At 47.8% G+C, this 17,372-nt stretch overlaps 1 protein-coding gene across 13 annotated transcripts in view; it reads left to right on the top strand.

Annotated features, from left to right (window-relative positions):
• The window catches only part of LOC148649783 (protein 4.1-like), an 82,790-nt gene that overhangs the window by 18,729 nt on the left and 46,689 nt on the right, over nucleotides 1-17,372 (top strand). The window lies entirely within an intron of this gene.

Below are 17,372 nucleotides of genomic sequence, written 5' to 3' on the forward strand. Positions count from 1 at the left end.
AATCGATAAAGTAAGACACTTTGTTTAATGGAGTTGGTCTGAGAATAAAGATTATGACAAGGGAATACAAATCTTGCGAGTCTTGTGAAAGATCAGACATGTTCTGATTGATTGAAATATTAATGACGTAGAAATGTATAAAAATGGCTCGTTTTCTGCTGAAGGTTTTTAATTTTTTTTTTGTTGCGATGCAGTTTAATTGTAGCAGATAACTCCCAGGAGAAGTTACAGGGTGTTAAAAAGCACAGCTGTATGTCGTTAGTTGTTGGCAATACAGTTAGTAACGCATTCAGTGCCTTTTCTGAGCACGGCACTTTCTCGCTAGCAAAACACGGTTTGTTCTTCCTTTGGTTTACCAGAAGGATGGTGAGGATTTTTTCGTGTGGTATCATTGCTTTTTTTTTACACGCCCGCAAAGTAATTTCGACGTGCAAAATAAACATTTCCTCACGCAAAGATTCCGAAGTCTTGTGAGCTTGTGAGACGTAATTGCCCTTAATCGCAGGAGCTCGGCCCTGTCTTTTGAAAGCGAGGGTTAGAATTTGCCCCTAACTCCTGCTCTACTTAGACTTGGCTGCACATTAACTTTCCCCGCTGCGCAAGCGAAACTAGAAATAACGATAAATTATGTTTTTGTGTATGTGTGTGTGTGGGGAAAGGGCTGCCGACCTTTGTAACACGTAAGACCTCCTGCCTTCAATCCTTCAGCCCTCGTCAGGAGCGCTCCCAGTGTCCTGTCTCCTGCATTGTGATGAGGTTAGGAGCTGGGTGTGGAAAAGGCTGAGGAGTGCAGTACATGTGTCCTAAACTGCCTGGATTGACACATTCTCAGATGAAACTGACGTGCAGAAGACCTAGAAGCTTCTGTTGCAAGGTCTAAAAGCCTTTTATCTTTGCTCCAGTTCTGTGCCTGATGTTATTGTCAACATCATAGTTATGTTAGCTAGTTTTTTTTCCCATAATGGTATGATCCGCCGAAGACGGAGCTCAGCGCAGTGGACGTCGGGATATTCCCGAAAATGAAAATGTCCCTGATGTAGACGAGAACTCCTGGGCTGGAGGTCGTTTTCCTGAAGGATGGCCTCCAGCTCGGAGTCGCAGGGCTGGGATTGTGTACTTCAGGGACAGCCGGGGTCTGATCCCTCGGTCTGGGGGAGGAGCGAGGCCGGAGCACGTCGGCTCGATGATGCCGAACGGAGGGGCGGCTCCAGGCAAACAAAAGGTGGAGGGGTATCCCCAGAGCCCTTAATGTGCTGCCGCCACGCTTCACAGAGCATCGTCAAAGACCTCCCCCCTCCCCGCGCGCACACCTACTCCCTCTTGGAGAAAATATCTGACGCGCTGTAGTGCATCTGGGGGTACTCGCCTGTTTCCTATCACCCCCTGTAGTAAAACAGTGGTGCATTAGAGAAGCTCTGAGGGAAATCTTCCAGTTCTGCAAACATTTCTCTGGTCTATTTAGGTGTTTAAAGACCAGATCTCCTGAGAATATCCTCTATTTACAGTATAAGTGTGTGGCCCGTTCGAAAGAATAGTCATTGTCATTGTCATTTTGATTATCGTGTCATGCCTGGTTGAGTTTGTGATCATGCCGTTAACTCTGACTGACTTGAGACAGTAAAGGACAATGGGAGATGGAGGGTACTGTTAGAGGAGCCTGCAGGATCAGGACTAGGGGACACACTAGGAGGGAACAGGACGCTGTTCTTTAAGCGTTTGTTTGGTACTCAGAATCCGTGGAACATACAGAGTGGTCACTTTGCGTGGCGTGTGGTGGGATGATCCTGAGAAACCAGGCTTACAGGACAAGAGCCAGGCCACTATGGGCCTGTGGTCACCACAGTGTGACGTCATTTTAAAAAAGCAAACATGAGGTCAGCTGTCCATTGTGATGTCACGTGCCGGCTTCAGAAAGATTCCACCACTGTGGTCAGAGACTTCAGATGCATCACTCACTGAAGTATGGCTCTTCTGCTCTGGCACTGTGAAGCAGTCTGTAGGTAATCAGAACTATCACCCCATACTTGCTTGATTATTGCCCCTTGGACAGCATGCGAGCTGTGAGGCAGGGGCAGCCGTCGTGATGCAACTTGAGCAGTTGGTCATAATTAATCTCCATTGTGCTGGAGCGTATGAAAGGCTAAAAAACTGCTGGCACAGCACATTTGCAGGCGTCCAGTTCCAGACTGCGATAGAGCACTGAAATCTCTTTATCGGACCACTGAATGGCCGTTGAATTTCTAAGCAAGAAGAAAACCTGCATTTTCACACCGTCTGCTGTCTTCTTTCCAAAATTTTAGATTAACTGTGTAACGCTGCATTCTTTAATGCTATATGCCTGATAAGAACAGCAGACCACAGTAAGGTCTATAAAATAAGACAAGAGAACGTTGGAAAACTACATTGATGACTGGGATAAATGACTGTCACTTCAGCATTGGAGATGGGGTACCATGCAGGGCAGGGAGAGATGGTGAAGGAGGTTTTTAGATCCGAAAAGTGTTCCCAGCCTGTGACTGGGTACTGCCTGGTTGTGATGACTCTGGAGAGCTGTGCTAAGTGGCGAATGTAAACAAACGTTCGGGATGTGTTAACTACTGTTCTCTGGGGCATGTAGGGTCCTGGTATCTTGTTCAAGTTTGTTTATTTGTCATTTCAGCCATATACAAGTATACAGTGGAGCGAAATATTGTTCCTCCTGGTCCACGGTGCAAATACAGGCAGGACACTGACATAGACATTGTAGACAGGATACACATAGTGCAAAGTGCAGATAGGTCAAATACATAATACAATATACACAACGCACTGGGGGGGGGGATTTAAGCCCTGTTTCTGGAATTGGGGCGGGTGCAAGTAGGTTCCAGGGTGTTGAGGAGCCAGAGTCTGGTGGAGCTGGCCCGTATACTGGGATATCTTTCCAGATGGTAAGAAGGCAAAGAGTTTGTGGGAGGGGTCATCTACTATACTGGAGGCCCTGTGTAAGCAGCGTTTGTGATGGGTGACAGAAATGGAAGGCAGGGAGGCTCCAGTAATCTTTTCAGCTGTGTCCACAATTCATTGCAGGGTCTTGAGGTCTGAAGCATTGCAGTTCCCAAACCAAACAGTGACACAGCTGGTCAAGATGCTCTCAAAGTGCTAAGACTGGGCAGAGGAAGGTTTGCCCTCCTCAGTCGCCACAGGAAATGGAGACGCTGCTGTGCTTCCTTGGCTAGGGAGGTGGTGTTGAGGGACCAAGTGAGGTCATCTGTAATGTGTACACCAAGAAACTTGGTGCTTCTTACTGTCTCCACAGGGGAACCGTTAGATGTACAGTGGGGAGTGATCAGCGTGGGCCCTCCTGAAGTCAATGATTATCTCTTTTGTTTTGTTTACATTCAGAGATGGGTTGTTGTTTGTACACCAGTCCACTAGTTGCTCCACCTCCTCTCTGTATGGTGACTCATCGTTGTTGCTAATGAGGTCCACCACTATCGTCATCGGCAAACTTGATGATGCAGTTTGAACTGTGCTTGGCAGTACAGTCATGAGTCATCAGTGTGAACAGCAGTGGGCTGTTCCAGTGCTCATGGTGCTACATGGTGATCGGTGTGTTATTACCGATCCGGACTGTCGGAGGTCTCTTGGTCAGAAAGTCCAGAATCTAGTTACAAAGGGAGGTGTTAAAGCTCAATTTTTCTGTCAGCTTCTGGTGGATGATTGTATTAAATGCTGAACTGAAGTGAATGAACAGCATTCTTACATAAGAGTCTTTCTTATCCAGGTGGGACAGGGCCAGGTGAAGGGCAAGGGATACAGCATCATCAGTAGACTGGTTTGGGCGGTACAAGTGATATCCTTCTATTGTAAGATCTGCTGAATAGAAAGTCCAGTTAGCAGTGGACTTTAGAAGATTCCAGAATGGAGATTCCCATCATCAAAGTGTATCACTGGGTTGCATTAAATTCCCAACATCTAGATCTTTTCTAGATGGTTTCTAGATTTTTTTCAAGAGCCCCAGTGTTTGGTGTTATCAGTGGCATTTAGATGGATATATAAATTTCTATATAATATCTCAGTCCAGATACCTGCTGTAATATTATCAGTTAACAGTAGTCTGTCTTGGGAACAAGGTGGAAAAACAGTTTGCTGTGTTTTCCTATGTTTAATCAAGCCCTTGAAACAAAAAGGAAAAAAGAGCAAAGAAATGCACCATAATCAAAAAATTCAGTTGGCTTCTTTCTACAGTCTATTTTTAGGATCTGGCATATCTGAACGTGTATTCCTTTGAAAAACATCTTCAATTTCCTTTTTATAAACATAAATCGGGTTTGTCACCAAAACAGGAATCTGTTCTTGGCAGGGTGACTGCAGTGTTAAGTCTTGCTCCTCGCAAGGCAAGTGTGAGGAGAGACTGCTGATAGTTATCCAGCACCTTTCTTCAGTGCCCCTTAGCACAACATTGCCAGGATAAAGATATATCAGAAAAAAATAATTAGTACAGTGGATTAAGGATACTAAATAGTACAAATTAAACAATCTTAGTTTCTGTGAAGGTAAAAAAGAGCATCTATTTGAGAGTTATGTTCTTCCACTGAAACAAAATTCAAACAGAAACCGCGTTCTCTGTGACGTAGTGTAGTTGGATGACTGTGTTCAGCGAGGAGTCGGAGCTAGAGGAACTTTATAAACATGGGTCTAAAAATAATTTTCCCTGGCTCTGCTAGAGCTACATTCACGTTGTTTCACCTGATTCCCTTTGGTCAGGAAAAACAATCAGGGTGAAGAGGGAGAGGATTTAGGCCACAGAGTGTATACAGTCCAGGATGTGGAGTTCACTGTGAGGACAGGTGGAAACCACCGCTGTTTTCACACTGACAGTGCTGTCTGTTGCAGACAGTGAGAGTTTCTTGCTTTAATTTTATTGTTTGGCCAAATTTTTGCATTTCATTTCCATTGCTGTCGGTGTGGAAGGTCCCATCACGAACCGCAAGGACTCAAGATTCCAGCTGGGCTCCGTCAGGGAGAGACCGGTGGTGTATTGGGCTCTGCAGAGATGTTTGACCAGTTTTTTAGTACACAGGAGTTGCACTAAGCGATTCAGTCAGATGATTGGGTCAAGCTCACATGGAGGTTAAAAATGATTGATTGAGGATGGTGCGTGCATTGGTTTACCAGCGTTTGAGTTCTCGTGCTTTTCCAATCACATAATCATGTCGAAGTATCACACTTTTAATGTCTGACAGATGTGCGGCTGATTGGAAGCTGCGATACAGCCCCAATGGCGTGGTTTGAGAAGCAGTTTTTCATTTCTTCTCGCCCAGTGCTGCTTAATTAATGCGGATGCTTGCAGCTCTTCATCAGCTGTGTGTGTGGCTTTCTGCAGGCACTGTCCGTCTGAGCCCCCAGACAAAAAATAATCTGCAGGATTATTTTTTCCTTGCAGCTGCAAGAAGGTAGCGCAGACAGGAGTGCGATCTCGAGTGGGTTTTAAGTAGGATTCCACGGAGGATCCTGAGAGACGCAGTGGGCCCCAGTGTTTACAGAAAGGCAGAGACTTCATTTCCAGCTCTTCCACCTTACTAAGTGTCTCGGTGCAGCTGGGAGAAAGTTTTGCACTTTAACTTTGCGCACGGAGGTGCGGAAGAAAATTTTCCCAACTTTTTTCCCCGCCTTGCACATCCTCACAGGGTCGCGTCAGAGATCTGTGAACAGTTTATTGCCTGCCTCATTTTCACCTTTTTTCATCCCCTCCTTCCTTTCTCAGACCGAGTGTTGCTTATTTCCCAACTTGCAAATATCCTGCTAGAAAAGAAAGATTTGATTCCCCTAGATTTGAAAAAAAAATGAGGCTTTTCCAGCTTTTTATAGATTTCCGTTTTGATGAGTGTTGAGTGCTCTTGTGTTTTACACTTAGACTATTTTTAAGTTGCTCTGTTTGATGTTTCTGTACCGATGCGTCAGCATGGTCTACAGCCATGACAGAGTTTTTCATCTTTGCGGATGTGCAGGTCTGTGATAAACTCTGAAGTCTGACGCTTGTTTGTCTACAAACCCAAAGTGTTTTGTGGAGGTAGCGAAGGCCAGATGGCTCTCGGGTCCTTTTCCGCACGCCTGGGCGGCGAGCTTACTCTGAAAAACAGACTCTACAAACACACAGTTGAGGGACTTTTGCGAGGGGTTTCTAACATTTCTGGTTTTGATGCCGTGGCAATTGGAAAAATGCACAAAGAACATCGAGGCCCTTTTTGCAATCGTTTTGATCCACGAAAAGGTTTTACTCAGTTACACACATCTATTTTTGCCATTTTCTTTTCACTTTCTAATAGAAACCCATATTCGCTGAGCAGAGGCTTATTATACAGCCGTGATGTTACAACCTGCACAGAAAATACAGAATTTCCCACAGCCTCTGTGTAAGGTAACCAGCTCCCATAGCTTCCATGCAGGGTAACTGGTTCCATTTACATTGGTTACACTTTGTGCAGCAAAATGTTTATGGAAAGCAGGGTTCTTTTTTTTTTTCTGTCATGCAAAAATGTTAATTAAACACATCATGCAGGTTTCTTTTGTGTTAAACAAAATATGCCTGTTTTACTTTTGTGATGCATTTACCGGTTTATTTGGAGTCTAATTTCGTGGTTGTCGTCATGAGAGAGGGGCGAGGTCTGTGCTCCAGGTGAAAGGGGTGTACGGTGAAGTCAGCTAGACATTGATCGACAAAATGTCTGAGGCACAAAATCTGTGTCATTAATATCTAATTAAACTCATCTCATTGTGTACATGTGCTACTCTGGGAGTTTTCCCTTGTGACATAGAAATCCCCTTTCATGAAGAGTTAATAGTCAATATCTTTCCAACCTTTAAATATGACATTTCTAGCAGCAGAGGCTAGATGAAGGCTATTGATTTCCCTAAGGTATCGGTTGCTAGACCAAACGGATTCTTCAAGTATTACAGCCGATGTATGTTAAATGGATTGAAGGGCTTGTGCTGCATAGATCAGGGATGGCCATCCTTGGCTGCTGGATTTCAGGCCATCTCAAGCCCTTGCTCCAGCTAATCCTTAATTATCGAAGTGACCTGCAGCATGTGGGCTAATTAAGCAATTAAGGATCAATTCAGTGCTTCTCTTATTGGAAGGCTCACAGTCTCTCAGTGGCATAGAGGATAAGGGTGAAGGTTGGACTCCAGAGGCATAGCCTTTACCTAGACATTACAGCTTAAATTCGGCTTCACACTTACTAGCGGAAACAACTGTTGTTTTCATAGATTGGTTGGGTTTTCTGTGCTTGACTGCCATTAGTGTACAACACTAGACTTTCAATGGAACTTAACATTTCACATCTGGTCAGTGTTTTATCAGCATATTCCACCTCTTCTTCTGTGTCAGTTATTGGCCATTTGAAGTGAACAAGTTTTGCAGGGCCTGTTTGAAGAATGTGGAATAATTGCATTCAAATTAGTGTGGAGCAGTAGTATGCAAATCCTTCCACTTCATGGTCTTTCCATGTAACCAGTTTGAATATTTTCAGTGTTTTTTTTGGGGTGGATTAGGTGAAAAACCATGAAAGCAACAAGGGAAACAAGCGCAGTAAGTAACAACACAAGACAAGGGTAAGGCAATAAAGCAGAGCACAGAGGAGAGTTGTGTGCTAAACATTCTCCGCATGGTTAGGCATGAATGCAAAACTGAGGGGATGCTGAGTTTCAGATTCAGATTGGTTTCAATTTCCAGTTAGATTTCAGCAAAAACATCCAGTGGCAGCACTCAAGCTCTTGGGTGGGACTTATGTGTAGACAGGCAGATGCTAAAAATCGAAATCTTATAGCCAGAAGCTATATCACCCAGCAACTCACATCTGGCGACACACTGGAGCATGCGCCTGGCCAGTACCTGGATGGGAGACTCCTGTAAAAGCCGAGTCTGCTGCTGGAAGAGGTGTTAGTGGGGCCAGTAGGGGGTGCTCACCCTGCGGTCTATATTGTGGGGCATTACGACCCACAGTGACGGGGACACTATACTGAAAAAGGTGCTGTCCTTTGGATGAGACATAAAACCGAGGTCCTGACTCTTTGTGGTCGTAAAACAATCCCAGGGTGATTACCTGGCCAAATTTCCCATTGGTCCTTTCCAGTCATGGCCTCTTAATAATCCCCATCTATGACCTTCATCACTGTTCTCCTCCCCACTGAGAGCTGGTGAGTGGTGAGAGTACTGGCGCACTATGGCTGCCGTCACGTCCTCCAGGTGGGGGCTTAGAGGGGAGGGGAGTCTCCATTGCCTGTAAAGCGCTTTGAGTGGAGTGTCCAGAAAAGTGCTATGTACGCGCGATGAACCGTCGTTAATAATAGAGGAGTTTGCTGAAAGCAGGTGCGCCCGAGAGCAGCCCTCTGTAAAAGACCAGGTGCAGGGGGCTCGTGACCCCGGCCTGACCTTGTGACGCAGGCGAGTGGGACAGAGAGCCGATCTCCATTGTTTCCTCTGTGCGTGTGGGCACAGAGCGGCTGGCAGGAGTAATCCTGGGCCCCGCTGAGCACCCGCCCAGCTGCCTCGTCCCGCACATCAGTGCGGATCGCTCTAATCCCGCGCTGGGGCTGATTAACTTTAAAGCCCCCTCTAATTCCTTAAGCTCACTTTCAGCGCCCCAGCTCCGAGCCAGCGTTCGAGCGGCATGTGTTGTCCTTCCTGCTTGGATTGTGGTGCTGGAGCTGCAGGGCCCTGCTGGCTGGGGAAGACAAGTTGAGAGCGGCGAGGTGTAAGAAGGCTGTGAGGACACACGCCTTGTGCAATTCTCCCTCCTGCGTTGCAACACGAGTGCGGTCGTGCAGGCTCACGGGCACTCTGTGACACAGCCAGGTTTTGGAGTTCACATCGGTTGTGTGCAAAGGCTGTTTGAGAAACAGACACAGAATTGATTCGTTTTTCACAGTTCAGGACCGCCTTGCATATTTATAGTAGAGAATATCTAAATAAGAACAGATCTTTAAACCGCAGCGGGTATTCCTTGCACACTAGGATTTATTTGAATTTATCAGCCTGTGTTTTGCTGAATTGTATTTTTCCTCCTGTTGCTTGGGTGCCTTGAGCCAGTTATTTTACAGCCAGATCCGTGTCTCCTGATAGACTTGTGCACACTACTTCCGCAGTCCCTCTCGGAGCTGGGATTTGGCGCTGGATAGGAGCTTGTTTGCTCTGCTCCCCTGTTTCCCGAGCTGACATTTGAGCTGTGGCCCACATACTGGGCCCTCGTTGGGAGTCGGTTATCGCTCTTGACCCGAGATGAAGGCTGCTCTGTCGGCCATGAGAAGTGGAAATGAGCTCTGATGACAACGAGGGCCCAGAGATGCTCCCTCTCGATGTCACGTGCCGGCCTCCGCCCACAAGAGTTCTTCCAGGAGGCTTGTTGCCTGAAGGTGAAGCTGAAAGGAGAGAGTTTTCAGGGGCATTTGTAGGAACTGTGCAGTCCCGAAGCTTTTCGAGAGATGCAAGCTCTCTGTCTGATCATTCATATGATGTTCGGTTTCCTGTTGCAAGGATTCTGACAAGCACCTCCGGCCTGTTTTTTACCCCCTTATTCAAGGGGTATGGCACCCTGATCCTGAAGAGCACCCGCCCCTCCAGGTTTTGAGAGAAGCCTTAAAAAGTCGATGAGCAGACAAGTCCGGGAAACGTCAACTTTTACAACTGAAACGGCCAGCAGGTTTGTTTAAAGCCAGCTCCATCCTATCTGGGAAGCAGCGGGGAGACAGCATGGTTTTTCAGGAACCTCCTTGCTGATCCTTGTTTTTTTAGTTGGAAAAGGGACAAAAGCAAGCCACAGACCTGCTGTCCACACTGTGGGTAGACCACTACACCTCATCTCGCACAAGGCAGCCATCTTGTTCACCTGCACTGGACTTCCTCTCTGCTCCAGTTGCCCCTTCGCACAGGAAGTCTGTTCCACTTCCTGCCCCCTGACCTTGCTCAGCACTCCTGCTTGACATTAGCTATCGCAGTGCTGCAACAAACCATATATCAGTGCCGGCCTCAGTCACACCTGATGGCCAGCCTTGGTTTTAATTCTTTTATGCACATTCTTCCTCCCCCTCACCGACGGGAACTCAGAGTCCCGTCTCTTCTGGTGTCTGAAGTTTTCTTAAGAGAGTGCTCTTAACTCACTCGGGGAATGTGATCGTAAACCGCATCTCCGCTCCGTCTGCTGATGGTGTGATTGCTGCCACACGTGACCAGTCCAGTAGGCTTCCAGGAGAACTTTTATTTCTCCGTGTGAAAGAGCAAGTATATTTTCTATTTCTGAATTCTAGCTGTGATTTCTTGTCCATCCATTTTCTAACCACTTCTTCCCATTCAGAGTTGCAGGGGAGCCGGAACCTATCCCAGCATGCAACAGGTGCAAGGCAGGGTACTCCCTGGATGGGACATCTGTCCATCACAGGACAGGCACACTCACACCAGGGCTAGTCTTCCCAGAAGCCAGTTATCCTCCTAGTATGTCTTTGGACTGTGGGAAGAAACCCACACAAACACAAGGAGAAACACTAGGCAGAGAGCACCCCAGGTCCTGAATTGAACCCAGGGCCCCAGCGTTGTGAGGCAGCAGTGCTAGCCACTGCGCCAATTTCTTGTCCACGTTGTATTAAAAGAAACAAGAACTTATAGAAAGCTGTGCTGCAAGCACCAATTAATTTGTCTCATGCTGTTATTTTTCTAGCTGCTTTGAAATTGGAATTCACCTGTGATGATAACACAGTAATGTGTGACCTTTGGTTTCCCTCGGATCAGCCTCAACGGACAAGTTACATTTTCTAGGGATTATCCAGTTCAGCTTGGCCTGAGCCGCGCCAGGCTTTGACCGAAAACACTGCACAAGGCTCTATATGCTGTCTTTGCGTTTGGATATCGCAGTCAGCAGCGTCTCTTGACAGGAGAGTCTCCAGCCCTGTGCCCTTTACTTTCAGCCATTCTTTTTCTCATCAGAGCAGCAAGACCGCTTACTGCTGAGCAAACATCCCCGTTTCGTGAGCAGTCATGTTTCCGTTCGTTCCATGTGCTTTGAAAAGCTGCAAAACGAATGACCTGAGATAAATCGGTCCTCCAATATGTGATGCTGTGAAAGAGGCGTAAATATTTGGTGACTCATTGTAACTGGAGAACCGTTGCCAAAATTATGTTGCTGCAAGAAAAACCCTGTTTCACAGTACGGCTGAACTAGAGAAGGGATGGACTAGAGGTGAGGCTCTGTACAGGTGTAGAACAGAGGTGGGAAATCGCAGCCTCTTGCTTAAATTCCATGGGCGATGCCACTGAAATACATCGTGTCAGATGCAAGAACTGCAAGATATTCTAGTCGTCACTACATGAAAGGATTTCCAGGCCTTTGCCATAACTCTGATGGATGGGTAATTGAAACTAACAAAGTGCTTGAGTTCCCGATTTTAAAAACTAGTTTTACTGAATTGATTTGGAATCGATAATGAATATTAAACCAATAATTATAGATTAGGACATGTTTTATCTGAAGGGTGGACTGCTGTCTCGACCTGGTTGCAGTCCTGTCTTGCACCCTGTGTTGCCAGGTTGCCATGCCCTTGGTCAGGTAAACAGCTTTCACGTGATGGATTAGCTGGCCTGGAGGGTTCTGGGTTCAATTTCCAGGTCTGTCACAGGTTCTCCTCTGGCTCTGTCTCCTCAGGGATCAGTCTCGGTCTGGTCCCCAAGAGAAAGGGAGCTGGGCACCTCACTCACATTAGTGTGTCCAGCTCCACCCCGGTGCTTCTCCGTACCGTATACACACAGAATAGGGAGCAAGATTATCCAAAGCACTGCTGCTGAGTCACTTACTGCAGGACCTTGATTATCGTGTGTCAATGAGTCAGTCGCTCACTGTTACACTTGGTCAGTTTGCTGGCAGGCCTGGGGACTGAGCCAGTGAACACCTGATATGGCTTGTGCTGCCATTGCACAGCTAGTCAAATGACAGACCAGACAGGAGCAATGAATAAGAATCACTCAGGCCAGACCAGAGCTTGTCCTAGTTTCTGCAGAGGTAAGCAGACTTGAGAACATGCGAGTCCCCCCACTGGATGAGGCAACAGTCCATCACAGGGATCATCCCCTAGCAATACGGGTCCCCATTGCACAGCTGGGTGGGCTGAAGCAACTGGGATCAGCAGTGTGTGTAGATGGGACTGTCAGTTCTGTGTCCACACGCTTACCCACTGTCCCCGCACATCTGCTGGAATGCACAAAAGATATACAGTGACTGAGAGGGGACATGCTGCAGATGTGCATGTTTTTCAAAGGCTGAGCATGTGCTGAGGACTGCAGAGTCCAGCTGTGCACATCAGTACAGGTTTCCTCTCTGCTGGTGATGATTGTTTTAACCTGGGCAAGCTCGAGGGTTGGGAAGGAGTGATCACACTAAAAATATCCCCTCTGTGTTTATTTTGGATTTGCCCTCCTGCCCGAGAGATGGGACTCTAGCTCAGGGAGGAAGTGATACTCTGCAGTGTGTGATAAAGAGCGCATTTCCCCTCGCTGCTGTGGTTACGAAACCAGCGTGAAAGGAACGCCTTTGTTTGTTTATTTCAGTCTCAATCATATCTTGTGTACTATTTGTAACTGAACTGTCTGTTTTGAAATTGAGATTCCACAGCAATACATTTTGGCAAAAGGAGGAGGGCTTTCTCCAGCAGCCTTTTAAACCAGAAGAGATGTCCTTTGAGCTTGGAAACGAATGATTGAGAATGTGGCGTGTTTTGCAGCACGCCAGAGTAGTAAAAGAACTACTAGGTGGTGGGTGGTGTATTGTCTGTGCCACTGTGAGCATCAGGGCTGCTGAGTGGAACAGTAGCTTAGCCCCAGACCTGGTGTTGGGGCTCAGCAGCGCCAGGGACAGAGCGCCGTCTGTGCCAGCGCGTTTCCTTTGTGCCAGGGTGCGTTCTGGGACTGGCAGGTGCACCGGGCTGCTCTCGGAGGAGCCCTGTGTTGCGCCACTCCCGCCGCGTGCTCAGCGAAGACCAGCCACGCGCTGAGCGCAGGTGCTGGCAGGGTGGGGGTTTTGATTTGTGAAGCGTGCACGGGCACAGCCCTGATCAATGATCGTGATCGCCCCTGGGCGTGCTTCCCAGTTCCCCTACCACAGCTCTGCTGTGCGCTGCCGTCTTTTGGAGATCAGCATGCAGCTGTGCGTTGGGTGTCAAGCAGAGGGGATTTGCATGGTAACAGAATGTCATTCAATTCAGTTCAGTTTATTTTTGTATAGCGCCTTTCACAACAAGGTTGCCCCAAGGCATTTAACAAAGCTGTGTGACAGTACGTGACATTACAACACAGAAGGAGAAGAAGTCAGAAGACAAGTCATGTGACGCGAACAGAGGAGCTGTGGGTTTGGAAACCGTAACGGTCCAGTGTTTTTTATTTTGGGGGTTACCTGCTAAGAAGATGAAACTATCAAACCATTTGCCTAGTGTCTTTTTGTAAAACATGCCATTATGGAATACGGATTATGGAATTATGGAGATCCACAATGTTTTTTTTTTGTTAAAAATTAGATTTACTGTATCTCTGAGGTATTTTGATGTGGTTTGATTATAGCCTGCCAAAGGCGTACAACGGGATTTGTGAGTACTGTTTTGCATTTTTTATTTTAGGTGGAAGAATTCTGTCCTGGTAAAAAAGAAAAAAGTCGCTAATTATGGGCACTGTAGTGGATTGATGTCATGCAGCTGTGCTGAAAACAGTCCAAGTAAATTGTCTAAAAATGATCTGTTCTGAATCCTTAGAAATAAAAAAGGCAGATCTTGCCCGCTTCAGTTAAATCAAGAGCTATTGACACCCGTGATCTCACAGTGCTCTTGCACAGAAGAGAGTAGTCCCGTCGTGTGCTGGTACCCGGACAGACAGACGGGCTGTGCATCGGCGGAAGTGGGGCCAGAGCAGATCTGCCTCCTTCCCCTCTTGCACAGGCTTGCCAGGCCTCTCCCCCTGTTGTCCCACGCTACTCTGAGCTGGTGCTCCTGCCACAGCCTGGCACTCCATCACAGCGATGGCCCATCTGCCCCCGTGCGAAGCTGCGAATCCATGCACGCCGTTTCTGGTTCTCCCAAGCCGGCCCCCTGGTGAAATCGACTGCCTCAGACTGCAGGGGAGGACCTTTCCACCTGGGTCACCCGCTTCTTCAGAACACCAGGAGTGCGTAGAGTCTGGACCCAGCGTGTGTGTGGATGTGTCAAGGTGGCTTGAAGAACTCTTTTTGGACAAAGGGGTTCAGGTCTGTGTTTTCCACTTTGAGATCTGGACCTGCTTGGCACTTTTTCAGAGCCTGTTGGTTAAGGGCAGCTCAGCTCCTGGGGTTTTCAGCCCTGTTTTTAATAAGTTAATTGAGTTAAACCCGGTCGTCGCACCTGGGGTGCTATCCCCATCTCCACATCTTCATGTGGGTTCCCTCTTAAGGGCTCCCGTTTGCTCCCACAGCCCAAAGACACACTGGTAGGTCAGTTTGCTTAAGGGAGTGTGTTTGTGTCTCTGTTTATGTCTTTCTGTCTGCCCTGCGATGGACAGGTGTCCTGCCCAGGCTGTGTCCTGCCCCGTGCTCGTTGCTTGCCAGGGCAGGCTCCGGCTCTCCCGCCACCCTGAATTGGTAGAAGCAGCTGGAAGTTAGAAATGGATGGATGTAAACCCAGCTCTGCTGCCCGAAGCTGGAGGGTCTTAAAGAGCCATGTAATAAAAACATGACGGCGCTGCGGATGGCTCACATTGCCGGGATGGATTTGCTGGCGGAGATTAGGAGAGATCTCCTACCCCCTCCCCCTCCGTGGTGGATTGTACTCTTGGCTCGAGCTCACCACGGCAACAGAAACTGACGCAACACTGAGCGCCCTAAATAGATTGCACAAGTGGATCGAAATGACAAAAGCCCATAAACGACCTCCTTGCGTGTCAAACCGTTGCCATCAGATTGCGCTTCGAGGCACAGATGAAGCTGATAGTGACGATCTGTAGATGCGCGGAGTTGGCGCTGTGGCCGGTGGCTCACACAGGTTCCACTTTTTTTAAGGAGGCATCACCTCTTCCTTGGTTTTTAAGTGCTTCAGTGAGGGCTAACACATTATCTGACAGTAAGCTCTCTAGCCATACAGCAAGGGACCCTAGTTCAGATGGAGGGATACAGTAATGGAGGTTGTATTTCAGACAGCCTCTGTCTAGGTTTTTTGGTAGCTCTTTAGGAGGTGGCATTGCTGGGCAGCTGGACAGCTGACAGGCACGCCATCACCACGCCATCACCACAGCTTTCAGAGACAATAGATTTAGAAGGCGCGACTCAACCGAAGATGCACCCAAGGGCCTCCTCCCTCACCGTGCCGGTCACTCCTGTTCTGGTGTTTTTGTAAACGCAAGGATCCTCTTCCGTTTGTAGCAGTCAGCTGGGGGCGGTTGATTTTGGCGTTGATGTCAAAAGAGCTGAGTGTGGCGATTGTCAGCTAGGTGATTGGGGTTCTGATCACTGTGATCGATACTGGAGTTAGATGTTGAAGAGCTGAGTGTGCTGGTTGGTAGCGGTGTGACCAGGGTCTGATCGCCATGAGCCTGTAGGGCTGTTGACAGCAGAGGTCTGTCTAGGGGTGCTACACGAGTGAGCAGGGTCTCTGGAAAGCCATCGGAAAAGCAGGGCAAGCCTTAAGGTGGTATCTGTTTAATTGCAAGAGGAAATCCTTTCAAACTGCGAAGAGTGCCTGCCCTGCGCGGCAGAAGGGCGCTGCCGAATGGCTTCGTAATCTTCTTAGCTTCCCGGGTTTACTGCAGCGCCGTGAGCTGCGCGGAAGGCCGAGTGCTGCTCCAGGGCCACGTGCGGCCGGCGGGGAGAGCTCACGACAGGCGGGCCTGTCGGCGGCCATTTTTAAGCCCCAGCAGGCCGACGGCCGTGCTGACAGGGCGCGGGAAACTGAGGCCCTCGTTAATCTCAGATCAGTTTATGCGTCAAGTCACGCACAAGTGCAGTGACGTGCTGATTTGCATGTCAGCTCCGATAGGAGGAGATTGAGGAAACACCGAAAACCTAGACGCAGCGCAGCAGCAGCCACGAGAACACGTTAAATAACATCCAACTTCGACAAGTCAGACAGAGCAGCGTGAGAAGAGGGAAAAAAAACCCCATCGGCGTGAGCCAGTGGTAGGGGTAGAGTTCAGGAATCTGACTTCCTGTGGGAAGAAACGGTCTCTGAATCTGGAAGTTTGTGCCTTTGTGCTCCTATAACACTTTCCAGAGGGAAGGAGAGAGGAAACTGAGAAACCAGGATGACTGGTATCCTTGGCAACCTTCCCGAGACCGCGAGACACTTGTAAAAATGCCCACGGTAGAGGGGAGCTGTACCCCGCTAATGGACTGGGCTGACCCGATCACTCCCTGTAACGCCTTCCAGTCAAACCGCGAGCTGCTGCCAAATCACACTGTAATTATCTGAGGGCCCTAACGAGCGCCCGATTGCGCTGCCTGGGTCTGGCACGGCTGCAGAGAGAGAGGGACAAGGGGGACATTGTGTGTACGGGCCTCTGTCCTCGGATGGCATGGAATCCAGGTTAGGTGTGCTGATGAGAGAGAGAGAGCGAGCACAGAGTACCTGACCATGTGGGGTGGGAGCTTTCAGCCTCAGGATGCAGTTAGGAGTGCATCAACGTGTAAATCGTTCAGAAATGTTTCTTGGTGTACATTTCTGTTTGCATATTAGTATTCTATTAATGCATTTCTCTTACTCTTATCTCTGGTTTGTTTGGGTCCTCTTAAAGCAGCTGCAGTTTTTCTTTTAAAAAGCAGAAACTGTAGCTTCAGGCCATCGAAGGGTTTGCAAAAACAAAGGTTTGAATGACAAATGTAGTTTTTAAGGTGTGTGATGTAATTTACATCGCATGCTGTTTGGGATACCAACGCTTCGTTAAGTCAAGTGCTTGCTCCTACAAAGACCTCAACAACAAAAAAAACATTGCATTTATAAACTCTGCAACTTTGCTTCATCTCAGTGTTAATTTAAGCTGCTTAAATGTTACACAACATGACTGATAATTGCTTAAACACACACAGGCCTGAGGACAAAGCGAAATAATGTGGCCTAACCTTGAATTCACCCCCAGAGCTGTATGGAGACTTCTGCAGTGTCCTGTTGTGCTAATGGCTGGTTTCCAACATATAAACACAGTCCTGATAAGTGAGCTAATACCACTGTTCACTCTCAGTTTAGGAGCTGACTGTCACCATGAACAGACCCCACAGGGATATAAACCAGCCACAAATATACTTCAGTCCCTGACCGATCTAGGCCTGCCCTGCCTAATTACAGCAGTAGTGGCTCTTGACATAACGTGTTAGGTTACTAAAGCAGAATGTCAAGAAATC

The sequence above is a fragment of the Lepisosteus platostomus genome, chromosome 13 (genome assembly GCF_059453375.1).
Source record: "Lepisosteus platostomus isolate fLepPlt1 chromosome 13, fLepPlt1.hap1, whole genome shotgun sequence".
Lineage (NCBI taxonomy): Eukaryota > Metazoa > Chordata > Actinopteri > Semionotiformes > Lepisosteidae > Lepisosteus > Lepisosteus platostomus.